Source organism: Pempheris klunzingeri, chromosome 2 (genome assembly GCF_042242105.1).
Source record: "Pempheris klunzingeri isolate RE-2024b chromosome 2, fPemKlu1.hap1, whole genome shotgun sequence".
Classification (NCBI taxonomy): Eukaryota; Metazoa; Chordata; class Actinopteri; order Acropomatiformes; family Pempheridae; genus Pempheris; species Pempheris klunzingeri.
In genome coordinates this window covers 21,516,789-21,540,397 of record NC_092013.1, presented here as the reverse complement: position 1 = coordinate 21,540,397, position 23,609 = coordinate 21,516,789, and the positions used below count along the sequence as shown (strand labels likewise).

General features: G+C 51.5%; 47 non-coding genes across 47 annotated transcripts; 16 read left to right on the top strand and 31 right to left on the bottom strand.

Moving 5' to 3' along the window:
* Positions 1-29: 29 nt before the first annotated feature.
* Positions 30-102, bottom strand: trnav-aac (transfer RNA valine (anticodon AAC)). Its single transcript has one exon. It is a non-coding gene; the product is annotated as a tRNA-Val (tRNA).
* Positions 103-526: 424 nt separating this feature from the next.
* trnad-guc (transfer RNA aspartic acid (anticodon GUC)) lies at positions 527-598 on the top strand. The gene has a single exon. It is a non-coding gene; the product is annotated as a tRNA-Asp (tRNA).
* Positions 599-929: 331 nt separating this feature from the next.
* Positions 930-1,002, bottom strand: trnav-cac (transfer RNA valine (anticodon CAC)). Its single transcript has one exon. It is a non-coding gene; the product is annotated as a tRNA-Val (tRNA).
* Positions 1,003-1,374: 372 nt separating this feature from the next.
* On the bottom strand, positions 1,375-1,447 carry trnav-aac (transfer RNA valine (anticodon AAC)). The gene has a single exon. It is a non-coding gene; the product is annotated as a tRNA-Val (tRNA).
* A 424-nt stretch (positions 1,448-1,871) lies between these two features.
* On the top strand, positions 1,872-1,943 carry trnad-guc (transfer RNA aspartic acid (anticodon GUC)). The gene has a single exon. It is a non-coding gene; the product is annotated as a tRNA-Asp (tRNA).
* Positions 1,944-2,258: 315 nt separating this feature from the next.
* Positions 2,259-2,331, bottom strand: trnav-cac (transfer RNA valine (anticodon CAC)). Its single transcript has one exon. It is a non-coding gene; the product is annotated as a tRNA-Val (tRNA).
* Positions 2,332-2,703: 372 nt separating this feature from the next.
* Positions 2,704-2,776, bottom strand: trnav-aac (transfer RNA valine (anticodon AAC)). Its single transcript has one exon. It is a non-coding gene; the product is annotated as a tRNA-Val (tRNA).
* Positions 2,777-3,200: 424 nt separating this feature from the next.
* trnad-guc (transfer RNA aspartic acid (anticodon GUC)) lies at positions 3,201-3,272 on the top strand. Its single transcript has one exon. It is a non-coding gene; the product is annotated as a tRNA-Asp (tRNA).
* A 315-nt stretch (positions 3,273-3,587) lies between these two features.
* Positions 3,588-3,660, bottom strand: trnav-cac (transfer RNA valine (anticodon CAC)). The gene has a single exon. It is a non-coding gene; the product is annotated as a tRNA-Val (tRNA).
* Positions 3,661-4,042: 382 nt separating this feature from the next.
* trnav-aac (transfer RNA valine (anticodon AAC)) lies at positions 4,043-4,115 on the bottom strand. The gene has a single exon. It is a non-coding gene; the product is annotated as a tRNA-Val (tRNA).
* A 424-nt stretch (positions 4,116-4,539) lies between these two features.
* trnad-guc (transfer RNA aspartic acid (anticodon GUC)) lies at positions 4,540-4,611 on the top strand. Its single transcript has one exon. It is a non-coding gene; the product is annotated as a tRNA-Asp (tRNA).
* A 315-nt stretch (positions 4,612-4,926) lies between these two features.
* On the bottom strand, positions 4,927-4,999 carry trnav-cac (transfer RNA valine (anticodon CAC)). Its single transcript has one exon. It is a non-coding gene; the product is annotated as a tRNA-Val (tRNA).
* Positions 5,000-5,381: 382 nt separating this feature from the next.
* Positions 5,382-5,454, bottom strand: trnav-aac (transfer RNA valine (anticodon AAC)). Its single transcript has one exon. It is a non-coding gene; the product is annotated as a tRNA-Val (tRNA).
* Positions 5,455-5,878: 424 nt separating this feature from the next.
* trnad-guc (transfer RNA aspartic acid (anticodon GUC)) lies at positions 5,879-5,950 on the top strand. Its single transcript has one exon. It is a non-coding gene; the product is annotated as a tRNA-Asp (tRNA).
* A 315-nt stretch (positions 5,951-6,265) lies between these two features.
* Positions 6,266-6,338, bottom strand: trnav-cac (transfer RNA valine (anticodon CAC)). The gene has a single exon. It is a non-coding gene; the product is annotated as a tRNA-Val (tRNA).
* Positions 6,339-6,720: 382 nt separating this feature from the next.
* trnav-aac (transfer RNA valine (anticodon AAC)) lies at positions 6,721-6,793 on the bottom strand. Its single transcript has one exon. It is a non-coding gene; the product is annotated as a tRNA-Val (tRNA).
* A 424-nt stretch (positions 6,794-7,217) lies between these two features.
* On the top strand, positions 7,218-7,289 carry trnad-guc (transfer RNA aspartic acid (anticodon GUC)). The gene has a single exon. It is a non-coding gene; the product is annotated as a tRNA-Asp (tRNA).
* Positions 7,290-7,604: 315 nt separating this feature from the next.
* trnav-cac (transfer RNA valine (anticodon CAC)) lies at positions 7,605-7,677 on the bottom strand. The gene has a single exon. It is a non-coding gene; the product is annotated as a tRNA-Val (tRNA).
* A 382-nt stretch (positions 7,678-8,059) lies between these two features.
* On the bottom strand, positions 8,060-8,132 carry trnav-aac (transfer RNA valine (anticodon AAC)). Its single transcript has one exon. It is a non-coding gene; the product is annotated as a tRNA-Val (tRNA).
* A 424-nt stretch (positions 8,133-8,556) lies between these two features.
* On the top strand, positions 8,557-8,628 carry trnad-guc (transfer RNA aspartic acid (anticodon GUC)). Its single transcript has one exon. It is a non-coding gene; the product is annotated as a tRNA-Asp (tRNA).
* A 315-nt stretch (positions 8,629-8,943) lies between these two features.
* Positions 8,944-9,016, bottom strand: trnav-cac (transfer RNA valine (anticodon CAC)). Its single transcript has one exon. It is a non-coding gene; the product is annotated as a tRNA-Val (tRNA).
* A 382-nt stretch (positions 9,017-9,398) lies between these two features.
* Positions 9,399-9,471, bottom strand: trnav-aac (transfer RNA valine (anticodon AAC)). The gene has a single exon. It is a non-coding gene; the product is annotated as a tRNA-Val (tRNA).
* An 811-nt stretch (positions 9,472-10,282) lies between these two features.
* On the bottom strand, positions 10,283-10,355 carry trnav-cac (transfer RNA valine (anticodon CAC)). The gene has a single exon. It is a non-coding gene; the product is annotated as a tRNA-Val (tRNA).
* A 382-nt stretch (positions 10,356-10,737) lies between these two features.
* trnav-aac (transfer RNA valine (anticodon AAC)) lies at positions 10,738-10,810 on the bottom strand. Its single transcript has one exon. It is a non-coding gene; the product is annotated as a tRNA-Val (tRNA).
* Positions 10,811-12,076: 1,266 nt separating this feature from the next.
* trnav-aac (transfer RNA valine (anticodon AAC)) lies at positions 12,077-12,149 on the bottom strand. Its single transcript has one exon. It is a non-coding gene; the product is annotated as a tRNA-Val (tRNA).
* A 424-nt stretch (positions 12,150-12,573) lies between these two features.
* Positions 12,574-12,645, top strand: trnad-guc (transfer RNA aspartic acid (anticodon GUC)). Its single transcript has one exon. It is a non-coding gene; the product is annotated as a tRNA-Asp (tRNA).
* Positions 12,646-12,960: 315 nt separating this feature from the next.
* On the bottom strand, positions 12,961-13,033 carry trnav-cac (transfer RNA valine (anticodon CAC)). The gene has a single exon. It is a non-coding gene; the product is annotated as a tRNA-Val (tRNA).
* A 382-nt stretch (positions 13,034-13,415) lies between these two features.
* trnav-aac (transfer RNA valine (anticodon AAC)) lies at positions 13,416-13,488 on the bottom strand. The gene has a single exon. It is a non-coding gene; the product is annotated as a tRNA-Val (tRNA).
* Positions 13,489-13,912: 424 nt separating this feature from the next.
* On the top strand, positions 13,913-13,984 carry trnad-guc (transfer RNA aspartic acid (anticodon GUC)). The gene has a single exon. It is a non-coding gene; the product is annotated as a tRNA-Asp (tRNA).
* Positions 13,985-14,299: 315 nt separating this feature from the next.
* Positions 14,300-14,372, bottom strand: trnav-cac (transfer RNA valine (anticodon CAC)). The gene has a single exon. It is a non-coding gene; the product is annotated as a tRNA-Val (tRNA).
* A 382-nt stretch (positions 14,373-14,754) lies between these two features.
* trnav-aac (transfer RNA valine (anticodon AAC)) lies at positions 14,755-14,827 on the bottom strand. Its single transcript has one exon. It is a non-coding gene; the product is annotated as a tRNA-Val (tRNA).
* Positions 14,828-15,251: 424 nt separating this feature from the next.
* On the top strand, positions 15,252-15,323 carry trnad-guc (transfer RNA aspartic acid (anticodon GUC)). The gene has a single exon. It is a non-coding gene; the product is annotated as a tRNA-Asp (tRNA).
* A 770-nt stretch (positions 15,324-16,093) lies between these two features.
* Positions 16,094-16,166, bottom strand: trnav-aac (transfer RNA valine (anticodon AAC)). Its single transcript has one exon. It is a non-coding gene; the product is annotated as a tRNA-Val (tRNA).
* A 424-nt stretch (positions 16,167-16,590) lies between these two features.
* Positions 16,591-16,662, top strand: trnad-guc (transfer RNA aspartic acid (anticodon GUC)). Its single transcript has one exon. It is a non-coding gene; the product is annotated as a tRNA-Asp (tRNA).
* Positions 16,663-16,977: 315 nt separating this feature from the next.
* Positions 16,978-17,050, bottom strand: trnav-cac (transfer RNA valine (anticodon CAC)). The gene has a single exon. It is a non-coding gene; the product is annotated as a tRNA-Val (tRNA).
* Positions 17,051-17,432: 382 nt separating this feature from the next.
* trnav-aac (transfer RNA valine (anticodon AAC)) lies at positions 17,433-17,505 on the bottom strand. Its single transcript has one exon. It is a non-coding gene; the product is annotated as a tRNA-Val (tRNA).
* A 424-nt stretch (positions 17,506-17,929) lies between these two features.
* On the top strand, positions 17,930-18,001 carry trnad-guc (transfer RNA aspartic acid (anticodon GUC)). The gene has a single exon. It is a non-coding gene; the product is annotated as a tRNA-Asp (tRNA).
* Positions 18,002-18,316: 315 nt separating this feature from the next.
* trnav-cac (transfer RNA valine (anticodon CAC)) lies at positions 18,317-18,389 on the bottom strand. Its single transcript has one exon. It is a non-coding gene; the product is annotated as a tRNA-Val (tRNA).
* A 382-nt stretch (positions 18,390-18,771) lies between these two features.
* trnav-aac (transfer RNA valine (anticodon AAC)) lies at positions 18,772-18,844 on the bottom strand. The gene has a single exon. It is a non-coding gene; the product is annotated as a tRNA-Val (tRNA).
* A 424-nt stretch (positions 18,845-19,268) lies between these two features.
* trnad-guc (transfer RNA aspartic acid (anticodon GUC)) lies at positions 19,269-19,340 on the top strand. Its single transcript has one exon. It is a non-coding gene; the product is annotated as a tRNA-Asp (tRNA).
* A 770-nt stretch (positions 19,341-20,110) lies between these two features.
* Positions 20,111-20,183, bottom strand: trnav-aac (transfer RNA valine (anticodon AAC)). The gene has a single exon. It is a non-coding gene; the product is annotated as a tRNA-Val (tRNA).
* A 424-nt stretch (positions 20,184-20,607) lies between these two features.
* On the top strand, positions 20,608-20,679 carry trnad-guc (transfer RNA aspartic acid (anticodon GUC)). Its single transcript has one exon. It is a non-coding gene; the product is annotated as a tRNA-Asp (tRNA).
* Positions 20,680-20,994: 315 nt separating this feature from the next.
* Positions 20,995-21,067, bottom strand: trnav-cac (transfer RNA valine (anticodon CAC)). The gene has a single exon. It is a non-coding gene; the product is annotated as a tRNA-Val (tRNA).
* Positions 21,068-21,449: 382 nt separating this feature from the next.
* trnav-aac (transfer RNA valine (anticodon AAC)) lies at positions 21,450-21,522 on the bottom strand. The gene has a single exon. It is a non-coding gene; the product is annotated as a tRNA-Val (tRNA).
* A 424-nt stretch (positions 21,523-21,946) lies between these two features.
* Positions 21,947-22,018, top strand: trnad-guc (transfer RNA aspartic acid (anticodon GUC)). Its single transcript has one exon. It is a non-coding gene; the product is annotated as a tRNA-Asp (tRNA).
* A 315-nt stretch (positions 22,019-22,333) lies between these two features.
* Positions 22,334-22,406, bottom strand: trnav-cac (transfer RNA valine (anticodon CAC)). The gene has a single exon. It is a non-coding gene; the product is annotated as a tRNA-Val (tRNA).
* Positions 22,407-23,285: 879 nt separating this feature from the next.
* On the top strand, positions 23,286-23,357 carry trnad-guc (transfer RNA aspartic acid (anticodon GUC)). The gene has a single exon. It is a non-coding gene; the product is annotated as a tRNA-Asp (tRNA).
* Positions 23,358-23,609: the final 252 nt, after the last annotated feature.

The following is a 23,609-nucleotide window of genomic DNA, read 5'->3' as shown; positions in this document are numbered from 1 at the left end:
TAATCGTCAGACTAAAGAGCAACCAAACGTGTTTCCGCCCAGTTTCGAGCTGGGGACCTTTCGCGTGTTAGGCGAACGTGATAACCACTACACTACGGAAACTGACGCCAGAAAGGCTTTCACGCTCACGCTTGCCGCAATTCATCCGCTTGCTAAACTCCAAAGGTTTGGAATGCGGGATGATGAGTTAATTTTTGACATGGAGAGATGGGATGAGAAATTTTGGACTGGATTCAGCCACAGCTGCTGTGTCCTGGATTTGAGTGACAGTATGTTGTGGAGGCACATAAGCCATGAATGGACGGTCCTGCCACCCTTTGTCCTCACCCTCGACAGCTCAGGCTTGACATGCAAGTCCTGCTCTTGCCAGCTGCAGAAATTCCCTGAAAACTCTTCCATTGCGGGTTACATCAGCGAGGGGACGGAGGCTGAGCAAATGCTGACCTGCGCCTACCTGTAAATTCCCTGCCAATGCTGCAACAGTTCCCCCCACGCGACTCGCATGCCAAGAACCGCACTGCGCGAGTCCTCGTTAGTATAGTGGACAGTATCTCCGCCTGTCACGCGGAAGACCGGGGTTCGATTCCCCGACGGGGAGATTGACCTTTTCTGCCAGCCGCCCATTACTCGCCTGGAAAGACGGGAGTAAGAGGGCAGCATCGAGCGTCTTCCTTCTGTCCAAGGGAAGGCTAGACTAACCTAAACAAGCAGAAAAGAAAGTGGCACAAATACGCCAGGTATTTGCTCGCTACAGCCAAACCAAAGCGCCGACACCAGCGTGCGAGGGAACTCGGAAGTTGCCGTTCACCGTCTTCGTCGTCAACTTCTTTTCCACGGTGTACACGGTGCTACAGCTTGTGCGGTTTTCTGAGATAATGTCACCGAGTGCCTTTTCATCTCGAGACCACAAAAAAGAAGCGAGACACGCTTGTTTCCGCCCAGTTTCGAACTGGGGACCTTTCGCGTGTGAGGCGAACGTGATGACCACTACACTACGGAAACAGACAGCTGGCTGGAGACGGGCGTGCGATCTGCCGAGGGGGAGGTTAGCGCGTTCATCCGCCTGTTACTTGTTCGCCAAGAGAATACAGCAGCATAGCTCATGCTCACCTCATACCTGCACCTGACAAGCAGACGAGTCAAGAAAATGGCTTTAGCAGGAAATGCGCCACATATTTGCTAGGTGAAGAGAAACAGAAACAGTAGGTGAAAGCGTGAAAACAATTGTGTGAGTGAAGTCGCTAGTTGACACGTACCGCCTTTGTTATCCAGGTCTCTTCAATTGTGTGCACAACGCTTCACTTTGTGCAGTAGTCTAAGAATGTCACCAAGTACCGTTTCATTTTAATCGTCAGACTAAAGAGCAACCAAACGTGTTTCCGCCCAGTTTCGAGCTGGGGACCTTTCGCGTGTTAGGCGAACGTGATAACCACTACACTACGGAAACTGACGCCAGAAAGGCTTTCACGCTCACGCTTGCCGCAATTCATCCGCTTGCTAAACTCCAAAGGTTTGGAATGCGGGATGATGAGTTAATTTTTGACATGGAGAGATGGGATGAGAAACTTTGGACTGGATTCAGCCACAGCTGCTGTGTCCTGGATTTGAGTGACAGTATGTTGTGGAGGCACATAAGCCATGAATGGACGGTCCTGCCACCCTTTGTCCTCACCCTCGACAGCTCAGGCTTGACATGCAAGTCCTGCTCTTGCCAGCTGCAGAAATTCCCTGAAAACTCTTCCATTGCGGGTTACATCAGCGAGGGGACGGAGGCTGAGCAAATGCTGACCTGCGCCTACCTGTAAATTCCCTGCCAATGCTGCAACAGTTCCCCCCACGCGACTCGCATGCCAAGAACCGCACTGCGCAAGTCCTCGTTAGTATAGTGGACAGTATCTCCGCCTGTCACGCGGAAGACCGGGGTTCGATTCCCCGACGGGGAGATTGACCTTTTCTGCCAGCCGCCCATTACTCGCCTGGAAAGACGGGAGTAAGAGGGCAGCATCGAGCGTCTTCCTTCTGTCCAAGGGAAGGCTAGACTAACCTAAACAAGCAGAAAAGAAAGTGGCACAAATACGCCAGGTATTTGCTCGCTACAGCCAAACCAAAGCTCGGGAACTCGGAAGTTGCCGTTCACCGTCTTCATCGTCAACTTCTTTTCCACGGTGTACACGGTGCTACAGCTTGTGCGGTTTTCTGAGATAATGTCACCGAGTGCCTTTTCACCTCGAGACCCAAAAAAAGATGCGAGACACGCTTGTTTCCGCCCAGTTTCGAACTGGGGACCTTTCGCGTGTGAGGCGAACGTGATGACCACTACACTACGGAAACAGACAGCTGGCTGGAGACGGGCGTGCGATCTGCCGAGGGGGAGGTTAGCGCGTTCATCCGCCTGTTACTTGTTCGCCAAGAGAATACAGCAGCATAGCTCATGCTCACCTCATACCTGCACCTGACAAGCAGACGAGTCAAGAAAATGGCTTTAGCAGGAAATGCGCCACATATTTGCTAGGTGAAGAGAAACAGAAACAGTAGGTGAAAGCGTGAAAACAATTGTGTGAGTGAAGTCGCTAGTTGACACGTACCGCCTTTGTTATCCAGGTCTCTTCAATTGTGTGCACAACGCTTCACTTTGTGCAGTAGTCTAAGAATGTCACCAAGTACCGTTTCATTTTAATCGTCAGACTAAAGAGCAACCAAATGTGTTTCCGCCCAGTTTCGAGCTGGGGACCTTTCGCGTGTTAGGCGAACGTGATAACCACTACACTACGGAAACTGACGCCAGAAAGGCTTTCACGCTCACGCTTGCCGCAATTCATCCGCTTGCTAAACTCCAAAGGTTTGGAATGCGGGATGATGAGTTAATTTTTGACATGGACAGATGGGATGAGAAATTTTGGACTGGATTCAGCCACAGCTGCTGTGTCCTGGATTTGAGTGACAGTATGTTGTGGAGGCACATAAGCCATGAATGGACGGTCCTGCCACCCTTTGTCCTCACCCTCGACAGCTCAGGCTTGACATGCAAGTCCTGCTCTTGCCAGCTGCAGAAATTCCCTGAAAACTCTTCCATTGCGGGTTACATCAGCGAGGGGACGGAGGCTGAGCAAATGCTGACCTGCGCCTACCTGTAAATTCCCTGCCAATGCTGCAACAGTTCCCCCCACGCGACTCGCATGCCAAGAACCGCACTGCGCAAGTCCTCGTTAGTATAGTGGACAGTATCTCCGCCTGTCACGCGGAAGACCGGGGTTCGATTCCCCGACGGGGAGATTGACCTTTTCTGCCAGCCGCCCATTACTCGCCTGGAAAGACGGGAGTAAGAGGGCAGCATCGAGCGTCTTCCTTCTGTCCAAGGGAAGGCTAGACTAACCTAAACAAGCAGAAAAGAAAGTGGCACAAATACGCCAGGTATTTGCTCGCTACAGCCAAACCAAAGCTCGGGAACTCGGAAGTTGCCGTTCACCGTCTTCGTCGTCAACTTCTTTTCCACGGTGTACACGGTGCTACAGCTTGTGCGGTTTTCTGAGATAATGTCACCGAGTGCCTTTTCACCTCGAGACCCAAAAAAAGATGCGAGACACGCTTGTTTCCGCCCAGTTTCGAACTGGGGACCTTTCGCGTGTGAGGCGAACGTGATGACCACTACACTACGGAAACAGACAGCTGGCTGGAGACGGGCGTGCGATCCGCCGAGGGGGAGGTTAGCGCGTTCATCCGCCTGTTACTTGTTCGCCAAGAGAGACAAAAGCAATACAGCAGCATAGCTCATGCTCACCTCATACCTGCACCTGACAAGCAGACGAGTCAAGAAAATGGCTTTAGCAGGAAATGCGCCACATATTTGCTAGGTGAAGAGAAACAGAAACAGTAGGTGAAAGCGTGAAAACAATTGTGTGAGTGAAGTCGCTAGTTGACACGTACCGCCTTTGTTATCCAGGTCTCTTCAATTGTGTGCACAACGCTTCACTTTGTGCAGTAGTCTAAGAATGTCACCAAGTACCGTTTCATTTTAATCGTCAGACTAAAGAGCAACCAAATGTGTTTCCGCCCAGTTTCGAGCTGGGGACCTTTCGCGTGTTAGGCGAACGTGATAACCACTACACTACGGAAACTGACGCCAGAAAGGCTTTCACGCTCACGCTTGCCGCAATTCATCCGCTTGCTAAACTCCAAAGGTTTGGAATGCGGGATGATGAGTTAATTTTTGACATGGACAGATGGGATGAGAAATTTTGGACTGGATTCAGCCACAGCTGCTGTGTCCTGGATTTGAGTGACAGTATGTTGTGGAGGCACATAAGCCATGAATGGACGGTCCTGCCACCCTTTGTCCTCACCCTCGACAGCTCAGGCTTGACATGCAAGTCCTGCTCTTGCCAGCTGCAGAAATTCCCTGAAAACTCTTCCATTGCGGGTTACATCAGCGAGGGGACGGAGGCTGAGCAAATGCTGACCTGCGCCTACCTGTAAATTCCCTGCCAATGCTGCAACAGTTCCCCCCACGCGACTCGCATGCCAAGAACTGCACTGCGCAAGTCCTCGTTAGTATAGTGGACAGTATCTCCGCCTGTCACGCGGAAGACCGGGGTTCGATTCCCCGACGGGGAGATTGACCTTTTCTGCCAGCCGCCCATTACTCGCCTGGAAAGACGGGAGTAAGAGGGCAGCATCGAGCGTCTTCCTTCTGTCCAAGGGAAGGCTAGACTAACCTAAACAAGCAGAAAAGAAAGTGGCACAAATACGCCAGGTATTTGCTCGCTACAGCCAAACCAAAGCTCGGGAACTCGGAAGTTGCCGTTCACCGTCTTCGTCGTCAACTTCTTTTCCACGGTGTACACGGTGCTACAGCTTGTGCGGTTTTCTGAGATAATGTCACCGAGTGCCTTTTCACCTCGAGACCCAAAAAAAGATGCGAGACACGCTTGTTTCCGCCCAGTTTCGAACTGGGGACCTTTCGCGTGTGAGGCGAACGTGATGACCACTACACTACGGAAACAGACAGCTGGCTGGAGACGGGCGTGCGATCCGCCGAGGGGGAGGTTAGCGCGTTCATCCGCCTGTTACTTGTTCGCCAAGAGAGACAAAAGCAATACAGCAGCATAGCTCATGCTCACCTCATACCTGCACCTGACAAGCAGACGAGTCAAGAAAATGGCTTTAGCAGGAAATGCGCCACATATTTGCTAGGTGAAGAGAAACAGAAACAGTAGGTGAAAGCGTGAAAACAATTGTGTGAGTGAAGTCGCTAGTTGACACGTACCGCCTTTGTTATCCAGGTCTCTTCAATTGTGTGCACAACGCTTCACTTTGTGCAGTAGTCTAAGAATGTCACCAAGTACCGTTTCATTTTAATCGTCAGACTAAAGAGCAACCAAACGTGTTTCCGCCCAGTTTCGAGCTGGGGACCTTTCGCGTGTTAGGCGAACGTGATAACCACTACACTACGGAAACTGACGCCAGAAAGGCTTTCACGCTCACGCTTGCCGCAATTCATCCGCTTGCTAAACTCCAAAGGTTTGGAATGCGGGATGATGAGTTAATTTTTGACATGGAGAGATGGGATGAGAAACTTTGGACTGGATTCAGCCACAGCTGCTGTGTCCTGGATTTGAGTGACAGTATGTTGTGGAGGCACATAAGCCATGAATGGACGGTCCTGCCACCCTTTGTCCTCACCCTCGACAGCTCAGGCTTGACATGCAAGTCCTGCTCTTGCCAGCTGCAGAAATTCCCTGAAAACTCTTCCATTGCGGGTTACATCAGCGAGGGGACGGAGGCTGAGCAAATGCTGACCTGCGCCTACCTGTAAATTCCCTGCCAATGCTGCAACAGTTCCCCCCACGCGACTCGCATGCCAAGAACCGCACTGCGCAAGTCCTCGTTAGTATAGTGGACAGTATCTCCGCCTGTCACGCGGAAGACCGGGGTTCGATTCCCCGACGGGGAGATTGACCTTCTCTGCCAGCCGCCCATTACTCGCCTGGAAAGACGGGAGTAAGAGGGCAGCATCGAGCGTCTTCCTTCTGTCCAAGGGAAGGCTAGACTAACCTAAACAAGCAGAAAAGAAAGTGGCACAAATACGCCAGGTATTTGCTCGCTACAGCCAAACCAAAGCTCGGGAACTCGGAAGTTGCCGTTCACCGTCTTCGTCGTCAACTTCTTTTCCACGGTGTACACGGTGCTACAGCTTGTGCGGTTTTCTGAGATAATGTCACCGAGTGCCTTTTCACCTCGAGACCCAAAAAAAGATGCGAGACACGCTTGTTTCCGCCCAGTTTCGAACTGGGGACCTTTCGCGTGTGAGGCGAACGTGATGACCACTACACTACGGAAACAGACAGCTGGCTGGAGACGGGCGTGCGATCCGCCGAGGGGGAGGTTAGCGCGTTCATCCGCCTGTTACTTGTTCGCCAAGAGAGACAAAAGCAATACAGCAGCATAGCTCATGCTCACCTCATACCTGCACCTGACAAGCAGACGAGTCAAGAAAATGGCTTTAGCAGGAAATGCGCCACATATTTGCTAGGTGAAGAGAAACAGAAACAGTAGGTGAAAGCGTGAAAACAATTGTGTGAGTGAAGTCGCTAGTTGACACGTACCGCCTTTGTTATCCAGGTCTCTTCAATTGTGTGCACAACGCTTCACTTTGTGCAGTAGTCTAAGAATGTCACCAAGTACCGTTTCATTTTAATCGTCAGACTAAAGAGCAACCAAACGTGTTTCCGCCCAGTTTCGAGCTGGGGACCTTTCGCGTGTTAGGCGAACGTGATAACCACTACACTACGGAAACTGACGCCAGAAAGGCTTTCACGCTCACGCTTGCCGCAATTCATCCGCTTGCTAAACTCCAAAGGTTTGGAATGCGGGATGATGAGTTAATTTTTGACATGGAGAGATGGGATGAGAAACTTTGGACTGGATTCAGCCACAGCTGCTGTGTCCTGGATTTGAGTGACAGTATGTTGTGGAGGCACATAAGCCATGAATGGACGGTCCTGCCACCCTTTGTCCTCACCCTCGACAGCTCAGGCTTGACATGCAAGTCCTGCTCTTGCCAGCTGCAGAAATTCCCTGAAAACTCTTCCATTGCGGGTTACATCAGCGAGGGGACGGAGGCTGAGCAAATGCTGACCTGCGCCTACCTGTAAATTCCCTGCCAATGCTGCAACAGTTCCCCCCACGCGACTCGCATGCCAAGAACCGCACTGCGCAAGTCCTCGTTAGTATAGTGGACAGTATCTCCGCCTGTCACGCGGAAGACCGGGGTTCGATTCCCCGACGGGGAGATTGACCTTTTCTGCCAGCCGCCCATTACTCGCCTGGAAAGACGGGAGTAAGAGGGCAGCATCGAGCGTCTTCCTTCTGTCCAAGGGAAGGCTAGACTAACCTAAACAAGCAGAAAAGAAAGTGGCACAAATACGCCAGGTATTTGCTCGCTACAGCCAAACCAAAGCTCGGGAACTCGGAAGTTGCCGTTCACCGTCTTCGTCGTCAACTTCTTTTCCACGGTGTACACGGTGCTACAGCTTGTGCGGTTTTCTGAGATAATGTCACCGAGTGCCTTTTCACCTCGAGACCCAAAAAAAGATGCGAGACACGCTTGTTTCCGCCCAGTTTCGAACTGGGGACCTTTCGCGTGTGAGGCGAACGTGATGACCACTACACTACGGAAACAGACAGCTGGCTGGAGACGGGCGTGCGATCCGCCGAGGGGGAGGTTAGCGCGTTCATCCGCCTGTTACTTGTTCGCCAAGAGAGACAAAAGCAATACAGCAGCATAGCTCATGCTCACCTCATACCTGCACCTGACAAGCAGACGAGTCAAGAAAATGGCTTTAGCAGGAAATGCGCCACATATTTGCTAGGTGAAGAGAAACAGAAACAGTAGGTGAAAGCGTGAAAACAATTGTGTGAGTGAAGTCGCTAGTTGACACGTACCGCCTTTGTTATCCAGGTCTCTTCAATTGTGTGCACAACGCTTCACTTTGTGCAGTAGTCTAAGAATGTCACCAAGTACCGTTTCATTTTAATCGTCAGACTAAAGAGCAACCAAACGTGTTTCCGCCCAGTTTCGAGCTGGGGACCTTTCGCGTGTTAGGCGAACGTGATAACCACTACACTACGGAAACTGACGCCAGAAAGGCTTTCACGCTCACGCTTGCCGCAATTCATCCGCTTGCTAAACTCCAAAGGTTTGGAATGCGGGATGATGAGTTAATTTTTGACATGGAGAGATGGGATGAGAAACTTTGGACTGGATTCAGCCACAGCTGCTGTGTCCTGGATTTGAGTGACAGTATGTTGTGGAGGCACATAAGCCATGAATGGACGGTCCTGCCACCCTTTGTCCTCACCCTCGACAGCTCAGGCTTGACATGCAAGTCCTGCTCTTGCCAGCTGCAGAAATTCCCTGAAAACTCTTCCATTGCGGGTTACATCAGCGAGGGGACGGAGGCTGAGCAAATGCTGACCTGCGCCTACCTGTAAATTCCCTGCCAATGCTGCAACAGTTCCCCCCACGCGACTCGCATGCCAAGAACCGCACTGCGCAAGTCCTCGTTAGTATAGTGGACAGTATCTCCGCCTGTCACGCGGAAGACCGGGGTTCGATTCCCCGACGGGGAGATTGACCTTTTCTGCCAGCCGCCCATTACTCGCCTGGAAAGACGGGAGTAAGAGGGCAGCATCGAGCGTCTTCCTTCTGTCCAAGGGAAGGCTAGACTAACCTAAACAAGCAGAAAAGAAAGTGGCACAAATACGCCAGGTATTTGCTCGCTACAGCCAAACCAAAGCTCGGGAACTCGGAAGTTGCCGTTCACCGTCTTCGTCGTCAACTTCTTTTCCACGGTGTACACGGTGCTACAGCTTGTGCGGTTTTCTGAGATAATGTCACCGAGTGCCTTTTCACCTCGAGACCCCAAAAAAGATGCGAGACACGCTTGTTTCCGCCCAGTTTCAAACTGGGGACCTTTCGCGTGTGAGGCGAACGTGATGACCACTACACTACGGAAACAGACAGCTGGCTGGAGACGGGCGTGCGATCCGCCGAGGGGGAGGTTAGCGCGTTCATCCGCCTGTTACTTGTTCGCCAAGAGAGACAAAAGCAATACAGCAGCATAGCTCATGCTCACCTCATACCTGCACCTGACAAGCAGACGAGTCAAGAAAATGGCTTTAGCAGGAAATGCGCCACATATTTGCTAGGTGAAGAGAAACAGAAACAGTAGGTGAAAGCGTGAAAACAATTGTGTGAGTGAAGTCGCTAGTTGACACGTACCGCCTTTGTTATCCAGGTCTCTTCAATTGTGTGCACAACGCTTCACTTTGTGCAGTAGTCTAAGAATGTCACCAAGTACCGTTTCATTTTAATCGTCAGACTAAAGAGCAACCAAACGTGTTTCCGCCCAGTTTCGAGCTGGGGACCTTTCGCGTGTTAGGCGAACGTGATAACCACTACACTACGGAAACTGACGCCAGAAAGGCTTTCACGCTCACGCTTGCCGCAATTCATCCGCTTGCTAAACTCCAAAGGTTTGGAATGCGGGATGATGAGTTAATTTTTGACATGGAGAGATGGGATGAGAAACTTTGGACTGGATTCAGCCACAGCTGCTGTGTCCTGGATTTGAGTGACAGTATGTTGTGGAGGCACATAAGCCATGAATGGACGGTCCTGCCACCCTTTGTCCTCACCCTCGACAGCTCAGGCTTGACATGCAAGTCCTGCTCTTGCCAGCTGCAGAAATTCCCTGAAAACTCTTCCATTGCGGGTTACATCAGCGAGGGGACGGAGGCTGAGCAAATGCTGACCTGCGCCTACCTGTAAATTCCCTGCCAATGCTGCAACAGTTCCCCGCACGCGACTCGCATGCCAAGAACCGCACTGCGCAAGTCCTCGTTAGTATAGTGGACAGTTTCTCCGCCTGTCACGCGGAAGACCGGGGTTCGATTCCCCGACGGGGAGATTGACCTTTTCTGCCAGCCGCCCATTACTCGCCTGGAAAGACGGGAGTAAGAGGGCAGCATCGAGCGTCTTCCTTCTGTCCAAGGGAAGGCTAGACTAACCTAAACAAGCAGAAAAGAAAGTGGCACAAATACGCCAGGTATTTGCTCGCTACAGCCAAACCAAAGCTCGGGAACTCGGAAGTTGCCGTTCACCGTCTTCGTCGTCAACTTCTTTTCCACGGTGTACACGGTGCTACAGCTTGTGCGGTTTTCTGAGATAATGTCACCGAGTGCCTTTTCACCTCGAGACCCCAAAAAAGATGCGAGACACGCTTGTTTCCGCCCAGTTTCAAACTGGGGACCTTTCGCGTGTGAGGCGAACGTGATGACCACTACACTACGGAAACAGACAGCTGGCTGGAGACGGGCGTGCGATCCGCCGAGGGGGAGGTTAGCGCGTTCATCCGCCTGTTACTTGTTCGCCAAGAGAGACAAAAGCAATACAGCAGCATAGCTCATGCTCACCTCATACCTGCACCTGACAAGCAGACGAGTCAAGAAAATGGCTTTAGCAGGAAATGCGCCACATATTTGCTAGGTGAAGAGAAACAGAAACAGTAGGTGAAAGCGTGAAAACAATTGTGTGAGTGAAGTCGCTAGTTGACACGTACCGCCTTTGTTATCCAGGTCTCTTCAATTGTGTGCACAACGCTTCACTTTGTGCAGTAGTCTAAGAATGTCACCAAGTACTGTTTCATTTTAATCGTCAGACTAAAGAGCAACCAAACGTGTTTCCGCCCAGTTTCGAGCTGGGGACCTTTCGCGTGTTAGGCGAACGTGATAACCACTACACTACGGAAACTGACGCCAGAAAGGCTTTCACGCTCACGCTTGCCGCAATTCATCCGCTTGCTAAACTCCAAAGGTTTGGAATGCGGGATGATGAGTTAATTTTTGACATGGAGAGATGGGATGAGAAACTTTGGACTGGATTCAGCCACAGCTGCTGTGTCCTGGATTTGAGTGACAGTATGTTGTGGAGGCACATAAGCCATGAATGGACGGTCCTGCCACCCTTTGTCCTCACCCTCGACAGCTCAGGCTTGACATGCAAGTCCTGCTCTTGCCAGCTGCAGAAATTCCCTGAAAACTCTTCCATTGCGGGTTACATCAGCGAGGGGACGGAGGCTGAGCAAATGCTGACCTGCGCCTACCTGTAAATTCCCTGCCAATGCTGCAACAGTTCCCCCCACGCGACTCGCATGCCAAGAACCGCACTGCGCAAGTCCTCGTTAGTATAGTGGACAGTTTCTCCGCCTGTCACGCGGAAGACCGGGGTTCGATTCCCCGACGGGGAGATTGACCTTTTCTGCCAGCCGCCCATTACTCGCCTGGAAAGACGGGAGTAAGAGGGCAGCATCGAGCGTCTTCCTTCTGTCCAAGGGAAGGCTAGACTAACCTAAACAAGCAGAAAAGAAAGTGGCACAAATACGCCAGGTATTTGCTCGCTACAGCCAAACCAAAGCTCGGGAACTCGGAAGTTGCCGTTCACCGTCTTCGTCGTCAACTTCTTTTCCACGGTGTACACGGTGCTACAGCTTGTGCGGTTTTCTGAGATAATGTCACCGAGTGCCTTTTCACCTCGAGACCCCAAAAAAGATGCGAGACACGCTTGTTTCCGCCCAGTTTCAAACTGGGGACCTTTCGCGTGTGAGGCGAACGTGATGACCACTACACTACGGAAACAGACAGCTGGCTGGAGACGGGCGTGCGATCCGCCGAGGGGGAGGTTAGCGCGTTCATCCGCCTGTTACTTGTTCGCCAAGAGAGACAAAAGCAATACAGCAGCATAGCTCATGCTCACCTCATACCTGCACCTGACAAGCAGACGAGTCAAGAAAATGGCTTTAGCAGGAAATGCGCCACATATTTGCTAGGTGAAGAGAAACAGAAACAGTAGGTGAAAGCGTGAAAACAATTGTGTGAGTGAAGTCGCTAGTTGACACGTACCGCCTTTGTTATCCAGGTCTCTTCAATTGTGTGCACAACGCTTCACTTTGTGCAGTAGTCTAAGAATGTCACCAAGTACCGTTTCATTTTAATCGTCAGACTAAAGAGCAACCAAACGTGTTTCCGCCCAGTTTCGAGCTGGGGACCTTTCGCGTGTTAGGCGAACGTGATAACCACTACACTACGGAAACTGACGCCAGAAAGGCTTTCACGCTCACGCTTGCCGCAATTCATCCGCTTGCTAAACTCCAAAGGTTTGGAATGCGGGATGATGAGTTAATTTTTGACATGGACAGATGGGATGAGAAATTTTGGACTGGATTCAGCCACAGCTGCTGTGTCCTGGATTTGAGTGACAGTATGTTGTGGAGGCACATAAGCCATGAATGGACGGTCCTGCCACCCTTTGTCCTCACCCTCGACAGCTCAGGCTTGACATGCAAGTCCTGCTCTTGCCAGCTGCAGAAATTCCCTGAAAACTCTTCCATTGCGGGTTACATCAGCGAGGGGACGGAGGCTGAGCAAATGCTGACCTGCGCCTACCTGTAAATTCCCTGCCAATGCTGCAACAGTTCCCCCCACGCGACTCGCATGCCAAGAACCGCACTGCGCAAGTCCTCGTTAGTATAGTGGACAGTATCTCCGCCTGTCACGCGGAAGACCGGGGTTCGATTCCCCGACGGGGAGATTGACCTTTTCTGCCAGCCGCCCATTACTCGCCTGGAAAGACGGGAGTAAGAGGGCAGCATCGAGCGTCTTCCTTCTGTCCAAGGGAAGGCTAGACTAACCTAAACAAGCAGAAAAGAAAGTGGCACAAATACGCCAGGTATTTGCTCGCTACAGCCAAACCAAAGCTCGGGAACTCGGAAGTTGCCGTTCACCGTCTTCGTCGTCAACTTCTTTTCCACGGTGTACACGGTGCTACAGCTTGTGCGGTTTTCTGAGATAATGTCACCGAGTGCCTTTTCACCTCGAGACCCAAAAAAAGATGCGAGACACGCTTGTTTCCGCCCAGTTTCGAACTGGGGACCTTTCGCGTGTGAGGCGAACGTGATGACCACTACACTACGGAAACAGACAGCTGGCTGGAGACGGGCGTGCAATCCGCCGAGGGGGAGGTTAGCGCGTTCATCCGCCTGTTACTTGTTCGCCAAGAGAGACAAAAGCAATACAGCAGCATAGCTCATGCTCACCTCATACCTGCACCTGACAAGCAGACGAGTCAAGAAAATGGCTTTAGCAGGAAATGCGCCACATATTTGCTAGGTGAAGAGAAACAGAAACAGTAGGTGAAAGCGTGAAAACAATTGTGTGAGTGAAGTCGCTAGTTGACACGTACCGCCTTTGTTATCCAGGTCTCTTCAATTGTGTGCACAACGCTTCACTTTGTGCAGTAGTCTAAGAATGTCACCAAGTACCGTTTCATTTTAATCGTCAGACTAAAGAGCAACCAAACGTGTTTCCGCCCAGTTTCGAGCTGGGGACCTTTCGCGTGTTAGGCGAACGTGATAACCACTACACTACGGAAACTGACGCCAGAAAGGCTTTCACGCTCACGCTTGCCGCAATTCATCCGCTTGCTAAACTCCAAAGGTTTGGAATGCGGGATGATGAGTTAATTTTTGACATGGAGAGATGGGATGAGAAACTTTGGACTGGATTCAGCCACAGCTGCTGTGTCCTGGATTTGAGTGACAGTATGTTGTGGAGGCACATAAGCCATGAATGGACGGTCCTGCCACCCTTTGTCCTCACCCTCGACAGCTCAGGCTTGACATGCAAGTCCTGCTCTTGCCAGCTGCAGAAATTCCCTGAAAACTCTTCCATTGCGGGTTACATCAGCGAGGGGACGGAGGCTGAGCAAATGCTGACCTGCGCCTACCTGTAAATTCCCTGCCAATGCTGCAACAGTTCCCCCCACGCGACTCGCATGCCAAGAACCGCACTGCGCAAGTCCTCGTTAGTATAGTGGACAGTATCTCCGCCTGTCACGCGGAAGACCGGGGTTCGATTCCCCGACGGGGAGATTGACCTTTTCTGCCAGCCGCCCATTACTCGCCTGGAAAGACGGGAGTAAGAGGGCAGCATCGAGCGTCTTCCTTCTGTCCAAGGGAAGGCTAGACTAACCTAAACAAGCAGAAAAGAAAGTGGCACAAATACGCCAGGTATTTGCTCGCTACAGCCAAACCAAAGCTCGGGAACTCGGAAGTTGCCGTTCACCGTCTTCGTCGTCAACTTCTTTTCCACGGTGTACACGGTGCTACAGCTTGTGCGGTTTTCTGAGATAATGTCACCGAGTGCCTTTTCACCTCGAGACCCAAAAAAAGATGCGAGACACGCTTGTTTCCGCCCAGTTTCGAACTGGGGACCTTTCGCGTGTGAGGCGAACGTGATGACCACTACACTACGGAAACAGACAGCTGGCTGGAGACGGGCGTGCGATCCGCCGAGGGGGAGGTTAGCGCGTTCATCCGCCTGTTACTTGTTCGCCAAGAGAGACAAAAGCAATACAGCAGCATAGCTCATGCTCACCTCATACCTGCACCTGACAAGCAGACGAGTCAAGAAAATGGCTTTAGCAGGAAATGCGCCACATATTTGCTAGGTGAAGAGAAACAGAAACAGTAGGTGAAAGCGTGAAAACAATTGTGTGAGTGAAGTCGCTAGTTGACACGTACCGCCTTTGTTATCCAGGTCTCTTCAATTGTGTGCACAACGCTTCACTTTGTGCAGTAGTCTAAGAATGTCACCAAGTACCGTTTCATTTTAATCGTCAGACTAAAGAGCAACCAAACGTGTTTCCGCCCAGTTTCGAGCTGGGGACCTTTCGCGTGTTAGGCGAACGTGATAACCACTACACTACGGAAACTGACGCCAGAAAGGCTTTCACGCTCACGCTTGCCGCAATTCATCCGCTTGCTAAACTCCAAAGGTTTGGAATGCGGGATGATGAGTTAATTTTTGACATGGAGAGATGGGATGAGAAACTTTGGACTGGATTCAGCCACAGCTGCTGTGTCCTGGATTTGAGTGACAGTATGTTGTGGAGGCACATAAGCCATGAATGGACGGTCCTGCCACCCTTTGTCCTCACCCTCGACAGCTCAGGCTTGACATGCAAGTCCTGCTCTTGCCAGCTGCAGAAATTCCCTGAAAACTCTTCCATTGCGGGTTACATCAGCGAGGGGACGGAGGCTGAGCAAATGCTGACCTGCGCCTACCTGTAAATTCCCTGCCAATGCTGCAACAGTTCCCCCCACGCGACTCGCATGCCAAGAACCGCACTGCGCAAGTCCTCGTTAGTATAGTGGACAGTATCTCCGCCTGTCACGCGGAAGACCGGGGTTCGATTCCCCGACGGGGAGATTGACCTTTTCTGCCAGCCGCCCATTACTCGCCTGGAAAGACGGGAGTAAGAGGGCAGCATCGAGCGTCTTCCTTCTGTCCAAGGGAAGGCTAGACTAACCTAAACAAGCAGAAAAGAAAGTGGCACAAATACGCCAGGTATTTGCTCGCTACAGCCAAACCAAAGCTCGGGAACTCGGAAGTTGCCGTTCACCGTCTTCGTCGTCAACTTCTTTTCCACGGTGTACACGGTGCTACAGCTTGTGCGGTTTTCTGAGATAATGTCACCGAGTGCCTTTTCACCTCGAGACCCCAAAAAAGATGCGAGACACGCTTGTTTCCGCCCAGTTTCAAACTGGGGACCTTTCGCGTGTGAGGCGAACGTGATGACCACTACACTACGGAAACAGACAGCTGGCTGGAGACGGGCGTGCGATCCGCCGAGGGGGAGGTTAGCGCGTTCATCCGCCTGTTACTTGTTCGCCAAGAGAGACAAAAGCAATACAGCAGCATAGCTCATGCTCACCTCATACCTGCACCTGACAAGCAGACGAGTCAAGAAAATGGCTTTAGCAGGAAATGCGCCACATATTTGCTAGGTGAAGAGAAACAGAAACAGTAGGTGAAAGCGTGAAAACAATTGTGTGAGTGAAGTCGCTAGTTGACACGTACCGCCTTTGTTATCCAGGTCTCTTCAATTGTGTGCACAACGCTTCACTTTGTGCAGTAGTCTAAGAATGTCACCAAGTACCGTTTCATTTTAATCGTCAGACTAAAGAGCAACCAAACGTGTTTCCGCCCAGTTTCGAGCTGGGGACCTTTCGCGTGTTAGGCGAACGTGATAACCACTACACTACGGAAACTGACGCCAGAAAGGCTTTCACGCTCACGCTTGCCGCAATTCATCCGCTTGCTAAACTCCAAAGGTTTGGAATGCGGGATGATGAGTTAATTTTTGACATGGACAGATGGGATGAGAAATTTTGGACTGGATTCAGCCACAGCTGCTGTGTCCTGGATTTGAGTGACAGTATGTTGTGGAGGCACATAAGCCATGAATGGACGGTCCTGCCACCCTTTGTCCTCACCCTCGACAGCTCAGGCTTGACATGCAAGTCCTGCTCTTGCCAGCTGCAGAAATTCCCTGAAAACTCTTCCATTGCGGGTTACATCAGCGAGGGGACGGAGGCTGAGCAAATGCTGACCTGCGCCTACCTGTAAATTCCCTGCCAATGCTGCAACAGTTCCCCCCACGCGACTCGCATGCCAAGAACCGCACTGCGCAAGTCCTCGTTAGTATAGTGGACAGTATCTCCGCCTGTCACGCGGAAGACCGGGGTTCGATTCCCCGACGGGGAGATTGACCTTTTCTGCCAGCCGCCCATTACTCGCCTGGAAAGACGGGAGTAAGAGGGCAGCATCGAGCGTCTTCCTTCTGTCCAAGGGAAGGCTAGACTAACCTAAACAAGCAGAAAAGAAAGTGGCACAAATACGCCAGGTATTTGCTCGCTACAGCCAAACCAAAGCTCGGGAACTCGGAAGTTGCCGTTCACCGTCTTCGTCGTCAACTTCTTTTCCACGGTGTACACGGTGCTACAGCTTGTGCGGTTTTCTGAGATAATGTCACCGAGTGCCTTTTCACCTCGAGACCCAAAAAAAGATGCGAGACACGCTTGTTTCCGCCCAGTTTCGAACTGGGGACCTTTCGCGTGTGAGGCGAACGTGATGACCACTACACTACGGAAACAGACAGCTGGCTGGAGACGGGCGTGCGATCCGCCGAGGGGGAGGTTAGCGCGTTCATCCGCCTGTTACTTGTTCGCCAAGAGAGACAAAAGCAATACAGCAGCATAGCTCATGCTCACCTCATACCTGCACCTGACAAGCAGACGAGTCAAGAAAATGGCTTTAGCAGGAAATGCGCCACATATTTGCTAGGTGAAGAGAAACAGAAACAGTAGGTGAAAGCGTGAAAACAATTGTGTGAGTGAAGTCGCTAGTTGACACGTACCGCCTTTGTTATCCAGGTCTCTTCAATTGTGTGCACAACGCTTCACTTTGTGCAGTAGTCTAAGAATGTCACCAAGTACCGTTTCATTTTAATCGTCAGACTAAAGAGCAACCAAACGTGTTTCCGCCCAGTTTCGAGCTGGGGACCTTTCGCGTGTTAGGCGAACGTGATAACCACTACACTACGGAAACTGACGCCAGAAAGGCTTTCACGCTCACGCTTGCCGCAATTCATCCGCTTGCTAAACTCCAAAGGTTTGGAATGCGGGATGATGAGTTAATTTTTGACATGGAGAGATGGGATGAGAAACTTTGGACTGGATTCAGCCACAGCTGCTGTGTCCTGGATTTGAGTGACAGTATGTTGTGGAGGCACATAAGCCATGAATGGACGGTCCTGCCACCCTTTGTCCTCACCCTCGACAGCTCAGGCTTGACATGCAAGTCCTGCTCTTGCCAGCTGCAGAAATTCCCTGAAAACTCTTCCATTGCGGGTTACATCAGCGAGGGGACGGAGGCTGAGCAAATGCTGACCTGCGCCTACCTGTAAATTCCCTGCCAATGCTGCAACAGTTCCCCCCACGCGACTCGCATGCCAAGAACCGCACTGCGCAAGTCCTCGTTAGTATAGTGGACAGTATCTCCGCCTGTCACGCGGAAGACCGGGGTTCGATTCCCCGACGGGGAGATTGACCTTCTCTGCCAGCCGCCCATTACTCGCCTGGAAAGACGGGAGTAAGAGGGCAGCATCGAGCGTCTTCCTTCTGTCCAAGGGAAGGCTAGACTAACCTAAACAAGCAGAAAAGAAAGTGGCACAAATACGCCAGGTATTTGCTCGCTACAGCCAAACCAAAGCTCGGGAACTCGGAAGTTGCCGTTCACCGTCTTCGTCGTCAACTTCTTTTCCACGGTGTACACGGTGCTACAGCTTGTGCGGTTTTCTGAGATAATGTCACCGAGTGCCTTTTCACCTCGAGACCCAAAAAAAGATGCGAGACACGCTTGTTTCCGCCCAGTTTCGAACTGGGGACCTTTCGCGTGTGAGGCGAACGTGATGACCACTACACTACGGAAACAGACAGCTGGCTGGAGACGGGCGTGCGATCCGCCGAGGGGGAGGTTAGCGCGTTCATCCGCCTGTTACTTGTTCGCCAAGAGAGACAAAAGCAATACAGCAGCATAGCTCATGCTCACCTCATACCTGCACCTGACAAGCAGACGAGTCAAGAAAATGGCTTTAGCAGGAAATGCGCCACATATTTGCTAGGTGAAGAGAAACAGAAACAGTAGGTGAAAGCGTGAAAACAATTGTGTGAGTGAAGTCGCTAGTTGACACGTACCGCCTTTGTTATCCAGGTCTCTTCAATTGTGTGCACAACGCTTCACTTTGTGCAGTAGTCTAAGAATGTCACCAAGTACCGTTTCATTTTAATCGTCAGACTAAAGAGCAACCAAACGTGTTTCCGCCCAGTTTCGAGCTGGGGACCTTTCGCGTGTTAGGCGAACGTGATAACCACTACACTACGGAAACTGACGCCAGAAAGGCTTTCACGCTCACGCTTGCCGCAATTCATCCGCTTGCTAAACTCCAAAGGTTTGGAATGCGGGATGATGAGTTAATTTTTGACATGGAGAGATGGGATGAGAAACTTTGGACTGGATTCAGCCACAGCTGCTGTGTCCTGGATTTGAGTGACAGTATGTTGTGGAGGCACATAAGCCATGAATGGACGGTCCTGCCACCCTTTGTCCTCACCCTCGACAGCTCAGGCTTGACATGCAAGTCCTGCTCTTGCCAGCTGCAGAAATTCCCTGAAAACTCTTCCATTGCGGGTTACATCAGCGAGGGGACGGAGGCTGAGCAAATGCTGACCTGCGCCTACCTGTAAATTCCCTGCCAATGCTGCAACAGTTCCCCCCACGCGACTCGCATGCCAAGAACCGCACTGCGCAAGTCCTCGTTAGTATAGTGGACAGTATCTCCGCCTGTCACGCGGAAGACCGGGGTTCGATTCCCCGACGGGGAGATTGACCTTTTCTGCCAGCCGCCCATTACTCGCCTGGAAAGACGGGAGTAAGAGGGCAGCATCGAGCGTCTTCCTTCTGTCCAAGGGAAGGCTAGACTAACCTAAACAAGCAGAAAAGAAAGTGGCACAAATACGCCAGGTATTTGCTCGCTACAGCCAAACCAAAGCTCGGGAACTCGGAAGTTGCCGTTCACCGTCTTCGTCGTCAACTTCTTTTCCACGGTGTACACGGTGCTACAGCTTGTGCGGTTTTCTGAGATAATGTCACCGAGTGCCTTTTCACCTCGAGACCCCAAAAAAGATGCGAGACACGCTTGTTTCCGCCCAGTTTCAAACTGGGGACCTTTCGCGTGTGAGGCGAACGTGATGACCACTACACTACGGAAACAGACAGCTGGCTGGAGACGGGCGTGCGATCCGCCGAGGGGGAGGTTAGCGCGTTCATCCGCCTGTTACTTGTTCGCCAAGAGAGACAAAAGCAATACAGCAGCATAGCTCATGCTCACCTCATACCTGCACCTGACAAGCAGACGAGTCAAGAAAATGGCTTTAGCAGGAAATGCGCCACATATTTGCTAGGTGAAGAGAAACAGAAACAGTAGGTGAAAGCGTGAAAACAATTGTGTGAGTGAAGTCGCTAGTTGACACGTACCGCCTTTGTTATCCAGGTCTCTTCAATTGTGTGCACAACGCTTCACTTTGTGCAGTAGTCTAAGAATGTCACCAAGTACCGTTTCATTTTAATCGTCAGACTAAAGAGCAACCAAACGTGTTTCCGCCCAGTTTCGAGCTGGGGACCTTTCGCGTGTTAGGCGAACGTGATAACCACTACACTACGGAAACTGACGCCAGAAAGGCTTTCACGCTCACGCTTGCCGCAATTCATCCGCTTGCTAAACTCCAAAGGTTTGGAATGCGGGATGATGAGTTAATTTTTGACATGGACAGATGGGATGAGAAATTTTGGACTGGATTCAGCCACAGCTGCTGTGTCCTGGATTTGAGTGACAGTATGTTGTGGAGGCACATAAGCCATGAATGGACGGTCCTGCCACCCTTTGTCCTCACCCTCGACAGCTCAGGCTTGACATGCAAGTCCTGCTCTTGCCAGCTGCAGAAATTCCCTGAAAACTCTTCCATTGCGGGTTACATCAGCGAGGGGACGGAGGCTGAGCAAATGCTGACCTGCGCCTACCTGTAAATTCCCTGCCAATGCTGCAACAGTTCCCCCCACGCGACTCGCATGCCAAGAACCGCACTGCGCAAGTCCTCGTTAGTATAGTGGACAGTATCTCCGCCTGTCACGCGGAAGACCGGGGTTCGATTCCCCGACGGGGAGATTGACCTTTTCTGCCAGCCGCCCATTACTCGCCTGGAAAGACGGGAGTAAGAGGGCAGCATCGAGCGTCTTCCTTCTGTCCAAGGGAAGGCTAGACTAACCTAAACAAGCAGAAAAGAAAGTGGCACAAATACGCCAGGTATTTGCTCGCTACAGCCAAACCAAAGCTCGGGAACTCGGAAGTTGCCGTTCACCGTCTTCGTCGTCAACTTCTTTTCCACGGTGTACACGGTGCTACAGCTTGTGCGGTTTTCTGAGATAATGTCACCGAGTGCCTTTTCACCTCGAGACCCCAAAAAAGATGCGAGACACGCTTGTTTCCGCCCAGTTTCGAACTGGGGACCTTTCGCGTGTGAGGCGAACGTGATGACCACTACACTACGGAAACAGACAGCTGGCTGGAGACGGGCGTGCGATCCGCCGAGGGGGAGGTTAGCGCGTTCATCCGCCTGTTACTTGTTCGCCAAGAGAGACAAAAGCAATACAGCAGCATAGCTCATGCTCACCTCATACCTGCACCTGACAAGCAGACGAGTCAAGAAAATGGCTTTAGCAGGAAATGCGCCACATATTTGCTAGGTGAAGAGAAACAGAAACAGTAGGTGAAAGCGTGAAAACAATTGTGTGAGTGAAGTCGCTAGTTGACACGTACCGCCTTTGTTATCCAGGTCTCTTCAATTGTGTGCACAACGCTTCACTTTGTGCAGTAGTCTAAGAATGTCACCAAGTACCGTTTCATTTTAATCGTCAGACTAAAGAGCAACCAAACGTGTTTCCGCCCAGTTTCGAGCTGGGGACCTTTCGCGTGTTAGGCGAACGTGATAACCACTACACTACGGAAACTGACGCCAGAAAGGCTTTCACGCTCACGCTTGCCGCAATTCATCCGCTTGCTAAACTCCAAAGGTTTGGAATGCGGGATGATGAGTTAATTTTTGACATGGAGAGATGGGATGAGAAATTTTGGACTGGATTCAGCCACAGCTGCTGTGTCCTGGATTTGAGTGACAGTATGTTGTGGAGGCACATAAGCCATGAATGGACGGTCCTGCCACCCTTTGTCCTCACCCTCGACAGCTCAGGCTTGACATGCAAGTCCTGCTCTTGCCAGCTGCAGAAATTCCCTGAAAACTCTTCCATTGCGGGTTACATCAGCGAGGGGACGGAGGCTGAGCAAATGCTGACCTGCGCCTACCTGTAAATTCCCTGCCAATGCTGCAACAGTTCCCCCCACGCGACTCGCATGCCAAGAACTGCACTGCGCAAGTCCTCGTTAGTATAGTGGACAGTATCTCCGCCTGTCACGCGGAAGACCGGGGTTCGATTCCCCGACGGGGAGATTGACCTTTTCTGCCAGCCGCCCATTACTCGCCTGGAAAGACGGGAGTAAGAGGGCAGCATCGAGCGTCTTCCTTCTGTCCAAGGGAAGGCTAGACTAACCTAAACAAGCAGAAAAGAAAGTGGCACAAATACGCCAGGTATTTGCTCGCTACAGCCAAACCAAAGCTCGGGAACTCGGAAGTTGCCGTTCACCGTCTTCGTCGTCAACTTCTTTTCCACGGTGTACACGGTGCTACAGCTTGTGCGGTTTTCTGAGATAATGTCACCGAGTGCCTTTTCACCTCGAGACCCAAAAAAAGATGCGAGACACGCTTGTTTCCGCCCAGTTTCGAACTGGGGACCTTTCGCGTGTGAGGCGAACGTGATGACCACTACACTACGGAAACAGACAGCTGGCTGGAGACGGGCGTGCGATCCGCCGAGGGGGAGGTTAGCGCGTTCATCCGCCTGTTACTTGTTCGCCAAGAGAGACAAAAGCAATACAGCAGCATAGCTCATGCTCACCTCATACCTGCACCTGACAAGCAGACGAGTCAAGAAAATGGCTTTAGCAGGAAATGCGCCACATATTTGCTAGGTGAAGAGAAACAGAAACAGTAGGTGAAAGCGTGAAAACAATTGTGTGAGTGAAGTCGCTAGTTGACACGTACCGCCTTTGTTATCCAGGTCTCTTCAATTGTGTGCACAACGCTTCACTTTGTGCAGTAGTCTAAGAATGTCACCAAGTACCGTTTCATTTTAATCGTCAGACTAAAGAGCAACCAAACGTGTTTCCACCCAGTTTCGAGCTGGAGACCTTTCGCGTGTTAGGCGAACGTGATAACCACTACACTACGGAAACTGACGCCAGAAAGGCTTTCACGCTCACGCTTGCCGCAATTCATCCGCTTGCTAAACTCCAAAGGTTTGGAATGCGGGATGATGAGTTAATTTTTGACATGGAGAGATGGGATGAGAAATTTTGGACTGGATTCAGCCACAGCTGCTGTGTCCTGGATTTGAGTGACAGTATGTTGTGGAGGCACATAAGCCATGAATGGACGGTCCTGCCACCCTTTGTCCTCACCCTCGACAGCTCAGGCTTGACATGCAAGTCCTGCTCTTGCCAGCTGCAGAAATTCCCTGAAAACTCTTCCATTGCGGGTTACATCAGCGAGGGGACGGAGGCTGAGCAAATGCTGACCTGCGCCTACCTGTAAATTCCCTGCCAATGCTGCAACAGTTCCCCCCACGCGACTCGCATGCCAAGAACTGCACTGCGCAAGTCCTCGTTAGTATAGTGGACAGTATCTCCGCCTGTCACGCGGAAGACCGGGGTTCGATTCCCCGACGGGGAGATTGACCTTTTCTGCCAGCCGCCCATTACTCGCCTGGAAAGACGGGAGTAAGAGGGCAGCATCGAGCGTCTTCCTTCTGTCCAAGGGAAGGCTAGACTAACCTAAACAAGCAGAAAAGAAAGTGGCACAAATACGCCAGGTATTTGCTCGCTACAGCCAAACCAAAGCTCGGGAACTCGGAAGTTGCCGTTCACCGTCTTCGTCGTCAACTTCTTTTCCACGGTGTACACGGTGCTACAGCTTGTGCGGTTT